Source organism: Elgaria multicarinata, chromosome 23 (assembly GCF_023053635.1).
Source record: "Elgaria multicarinata webbii isolate HBS135686 ecotype San Diego chromosome 23, rElgMul1.1.pri, whole genome shotgun sequence".
Taxonomy (NCBI): Eukaryota; Metazoa; Chordata; class Lepidosauria; order Squamata; family Anguidae; genus Elgaria; species Elgaria multicarinata.
Window position 1 is genome coordinate 4,470,470 of NC_086193.1, and position 6,000 is coordinate 4,476,469.

Below are 6,000 nucleotides of genomic sequence, written 5' to 3' on the forward strand. Positions count from 1 at the left end.
GGGAGCAATCAGAACATAACACTGGGGCATAGCTAATTATGCTAAACAATTCTCTCTGTTCTATAAACAATACCTTTGGCCTTACAGTAAGTTACAGAAAGTTAACTTTGACACAGGAATACTGGAGCCGGAGCTGTTGTTTATATTAGATAAGACAGATGCAAGGATGCACACAAGGAGATATTTTTGCATACATGACATTATGACATTTTGCCTGCAATTTGATGGCTACTTTACAGTTTCCTGTTAAAAATGGAGAGACTTCTCTAACACTAACAGTCATGAAGTTTTTACTGATGTCCAGCCAGAATCTGGCTTCCTGTAACTTGAGCCCATTATTCCGTGTCCTGCACTCTGGGATGCTCGAGAAGAGATCCTGGCCCTCCTCTGAGTGACAACCTTTCAAGTATTTGAAGAGTGCTCTCATGTCTCCCCTCAATCTTCTCTTCTCCAGGCTAAACCTGCCCAGTTCTTTCAGTCTCTCTTCATAGGGCTTTGTTTCCAGACCCCTGATCTTCCTGGTTGCCCTCCTTTGAACGCAATGTAAAGGACCCAATTTGGAAAGGAGTCCGTTGTTTAAAAGATCTCAGCGCATTAATTTTTGAGTCATTTTATAGGCTGCCTTAAACAGATACACTTGAGAGGTAAGTAGCCTAGCAAGGCACATTCCAAAGTCTTTGGCCAGATCTTCACCTTGTGCCAAATCATTATGAATATGGAACATACATCTGCAGCTCCCAGATTATGGAATGACCTGCCAGGAGAGATTCATCAGCTTAACAGTCTTCCGGATTTTATGAAAGCTATAAAGACTGATCTCTTCTGGCAGGCCTACCCAGTTGAATTTTAAGAGGCTTTTTAATAACATGCTGCTTTTAATAATGTATTAGTCCAAGACGTTGTAAATGCCTCCTTGACAGAGGGAGTGGTACCGGCCTCTTTAAAGGAGGCGGTAATCAGACTACTCCTGAAAAAGCCAAACCTGGACTGGGAAGATGCTAAAAACTACAGGCCGGTGGCAAACATCCCCTTCCTGGGCAAGGTGCTTGAGCGGGTGGTTGCAGGACAACTCCAGGCACTCTTGAATGAAACGGATTATCTAGATCCATTTCAATCAGGTTTCAGGCCTCGTTTTGGAATGGAAACTGCCTTGGTCGCCCTGTGGGATGACCTCTGTCGGGAGAGAGACAGGGGGAGTGCGACCCTGTTGGTTCTCCTGGACCTCTCAGCAGCCTTCGATACCATCGACCATGGTATCCTTCTGGATAGGTTGTCTGAGCTGGGAGTGGGAGGTACTGCGTTGCAGTGGTTCCTCTCCTACTTGGATGGCCGATTCCAGAAGGAGGTGCTGGGGGATTATTACTCTGTCCCATGGCACTTACGCCATGGGCTTCCACAGGGCTCTATTTCATCTCCTGTGCTGTTCAACATATACATGAAACCGCTGGTGGAGGTTATCTGGTGATGTGGACTGAGGTGTCATCAATATGCAGATGATACCCAGCTCTACCTCTCCTTTTCATCAAACCCAGGTAAAGCAGAAGAACCCACAGGGGTCCTTCTCCATGAGCCCCTGCCAAAGGAAGTGAGGCAGGTGGCTACTAGGAGGAGGGCTTTCTCCACTGTGGCACCCCGGCTGTGGAACGAGCTCCCCAGAGAGGTCCGCCTGGCGCCTACACTGTACTCTTTTCATCGCCAGCTGAAGACCTTTTTATTCACTCAGTATTTTAACACTTAAATTTAAACTTTGCTGTTTTAATTCTGTATTTTAATCCTATATCAATTTCTGCTATGTGGTTTTATCCTGGTTGTGCTTTTTATATTGTATTTTGTATCTGAGTTTTTAGATTGTTGAATGTTTTATTATGTTCTTAATGGTTTTAATTTTTGTGACCCACCCAGAGAGCTTCGGCTATTGCATGGAATAAAAATGAATAAATAAATAAATAAATAGTTTTTAGAGTTAATTATATGTATTTTATGGCGTTTGCATTCGTGTTGTACCCCACCTCGATCCGGAGGGAGAGACGGGTAACAAATAAATAAATAAGTATATTATTATTATTATTATTATTATTATTATTATTATTATTAGCAGGATATAACACTATGAAAGCAGTATATGGAATGTGGATTGTGCTCCAATAGTTATCAGTGCACTTCAATACTGCTATAAAGCAGTAGTATAGCTATAGTCTTAGCTACCTTAATTTCCCCCCCCCTTCTTAGATGATCTGTATAAATGAGATTGGGCTTCTGGAGCATAATGTCACATTTGGGGAGAAAGTTGCACCGCAGGAGACCGTCCCCAGAGGCCAAGATGGTGAAGACCCACAACCTCCCTAGGTCATTGGTTCTACTTTTGTACTTCTCTAACAGTCAGGAAGTTTTTCCTGTTGTCCAGCCAGAATCTGGCTTCCTGTAACTCCATAGCCAGCATTGGCTTTCTCTTCATGCTCCTGTAGTTTGGCTCAAAGGGGACCTAAATTCTGTAAATCGCCAGCGTGCCAAAGGTGATGAATGTGGCTTTGTTAAAATTGTCATGCCATTTCTTTATTAGGAATGCCATCATAAAGCTATGGATGGACAGGAAGCCCATGTAACCCAGGACAGGGTAAAGCAGGGTGAATGAGCCTTTGTTTCATTCCACTATGATCTCCCCAGGGAGGAAACAGAAGTCCAAGTTAGGGAACGGGGAAAAGTTACCAGCCAGAAAACACAGATCGCAGCTGAGGTGACAGGACACACCAGTGCCAACGGAGTTTGTCAGAGGCCAACTTCCAGAATGTGACAAGTTAAGTCAAGTCCAACCGGCCCATGGAGAAGCAACCAACATCACAATCCTGTTTTTCTCTCTCATAAGTTCAACTTCATCCCCATGCGCTTGGGCTACGGTTCTTTCTCTATAGCCTGGAATTATCAAAATGACCGTAATTCTTGAGCGATCCCCCACGGATTTCCATCCAGCAAGTTCATAACAACGGAATCCATCAGAAAACATGCTTTATATAAATAGAGGCTGATTCGTTCCATGTGGGGTTGGGGCGGTGCCTGATCTCTTGGTGTCTTCTAATTTTAGGTGAAGATCGAATTCTCCTGCTGCAACCTGCAAAGGCAGCTCTTTTTCAGCTTCTCTTTGGTCACCGATATCCAAGGGGAAGTGTTTCTGTGAACGTGATGATTTTTCTGCTGCTGCTGCTTTTGGCCCTGCCTCAAGCCACCCAGGGGATTCTGAGGACCAGGTGCCTCTTGACCAGACCTACTGAATGGCAAGATTATTACAGACCAGGAGACTACATTATTGGTGGGAACTTACCACTTGGCAGTTATTCTTACAAGGAGACGGAAGACTTCCGTAGTCTGGCTGCATTAGCGTTTGTCGTTCTTCCAGTGTAAGTGTCCTCAGGAAGGATCTCGAATAGATGCTTGCCTGTTTTTCTTTGAGTTTACAAGTCTCCTTCCAGGGATATGTATCAGCAATACTGCTGATGTTCAAAATGTCCTGTTTTGATATGTAAATCTCGGAGGCTTGTCATGATTTGGTCTGACCCATAATGACAGTTTCAGACTAAGCAGTTCTTCTTCGGCTTCATACTGAGGGGTTTTCTCCAAGGAGCAGAGGCAGAGCTCACTGAGAATTGGGTTTCAGGCTGACAATCTGGTACTTACTAAGAAACGTCCCCCATCTGTGCTCCAAGCAGTCTTCCTCTAAGGCAGGGGAGGGAAAGCTAGATCTACTAGTAGATCTCCACATAATCTTTAGTGGAGATCAGCAAGCATTCCAGACTCCCAATGGTGTAATAATAGAAGCAGCGAATGACTCCCGGTGATGTGAAAAGCAGGTGCTTTTTTGACCCTTTGGCTAAAACCAAGGCACGATGCCAGTCTGCATGGCTGTCAATAAAGGGCTGCTTTAAGCATGGACACTGGGAGATGCCTCATATTGATCCACACCATTCGTTACAGGAAGACAGATAGCACTCTTCAAATACTTAAAAGGTTGTCACACAGAGGAGGGCCAGGATCTCTTCTCGATCCTCTCAGAGTGCAGGACATGGAATAACGGGCTCAAGGTAAAGGAAGCCAGATTCCAGCTGGACATCAGGAAAAACTTCCTGACTGTTAGAGCAGTGCGACAATGGAACCAGTTACCTAGGGAGGTTGTGGGCTCTCCCACACTCGAGGCCTTCAAGAGGCAGCTGGACAACCCCTGTCAGGGATGCTTTAGGGTGGATTCCTGCATTGAGCAGGGGGTTGGACTTGATGGCCTTATAGGCTCCTTCCCACTCTACTATTCTATGATTCCTCTCTAGCTCAGCATCCAACAGAAGCTCTCCAGGGTGTTTAATGGGGTCTCTCCCTCCCAGGGTTGCCTGCACATGCCAAGGACTGGTCCTGGAACAGTTTGTATTTGAATGAGGTGCTGCAACGTAAAACTATAGTCCTTTCTCTAGGTTTAAAACAAGTTTCCTGTTCTCATAGAGGCCTCCTTGAAGTCAGAAACTGTTTTATATCGTGTTAGAGATTTGGGCGCAAATAGCTCAATATTGTCTGCAATGATTTGCTGCTAGGTTGTCATTTGACATATATGGTAACTGTAAGATATGTTTTAGACCACAAAAGGCTCAGTGGTTCTTCCTTGTATGCTGTGTCAAGGAGGGAAACCTAAATGCATTGAGAAAACCAGAAAGCTTCCTTTTACTGAAACAGAATATCTGTCCATCTAATTCAGACTCCCCTGTTCTGAGTAGCTGTGGATTTCCTGTCTGTTAATTCTGTTGTGGGTTGAACTCTGTGGCTTCCATTTGCTTTGGTTAAAACTAAATCAAGGTGCCAGTCCTTATGGCTCTAAATCAAGAGCAGATTTAAAGAGGAAGCTGATGCAATTAGCTCAATATTGTTTGCAGTCATTGGCTGCTGGGTTTTTCTCTCTCTTTAAAATAAGAATCAGATTAATTCCTGCACGACATGTCTATTTTCAGCTGTTAACTATGATAGAGATCCCATTATGGGAGTGCTCTGCACTGAACAAGTGTTGTGGAAGGGTGTGGTGGGGTGGAAGAGAAGGGACAGCTGTTGCCTTCATCTTGTTCCGAGGTAGCATCTTGGCTGACCACAGATGGAAACAGGATAGTGAGCTAGGTGGAGGCTCATGGCTTTGATTCAGTAGGGGTCATCTGATGTTTCTCTTATGAAGTACTTCTTCAACTAAGTCATGGAAGGGCCTGGTCAATCAAGTATTGTTAGCCAATGTTAAGCCTGAGAAATCTGCATTGTGGGAAGGATCCTGGCAGAAACCTTCTGTTATTGTGTTTATATTGGTTTTACCTGTTAGCCACCATGGAAGCATTTCTATCTTGTAATGTGGAAAATAATAATAATGAAAGTAAATGTTAAGTACTTTTTCAGTGTACTGAATTAGATCTCTGATCCAGCAGGGCTCTTCAGACATTCCCCTGAAATGCATCTAGCAAGACTTTGCGCCTCTGTGTGCTCATAACACAATCTGAATTTGTCTGGGAATCCTTCATGGAGATGTCTTCAGTCTAGATGTTGTTGTTTTGGTTCAAATGGGGCTCAACTAGATGGACCTTTGAAGTTTCCACTTCTCATCAGTTCCACTGGGATCCTCATCTACCTCCCAATGTCACTCTCACCATTGCAGGACGATCGTTAAGAACTACCAGCACTTCCTCGCCTTTGTATTCACCATCACTGAGCTCAACAATGATCCAACCCTCCTTCCCAACATAACACTCGGCTTCCGCATCTTTGAACACAAGGACATTATCCGAAGGATGCATGAGAACAGCCTCTCTCTGCTTTCCACTCGGGGACAACGGATTCCCAATTATAAATGTAGCAGGAAGGATAAACTGCTTTCCATTATTGGGGGACTCGACTCCCAATCTTCAAGGGAGATCGCATCCTTAATGGGCATCTACAAGATCCCACAGGTAAGAGGATTCATCTAGGGATCGATAGGTGGGGGTCCTACAC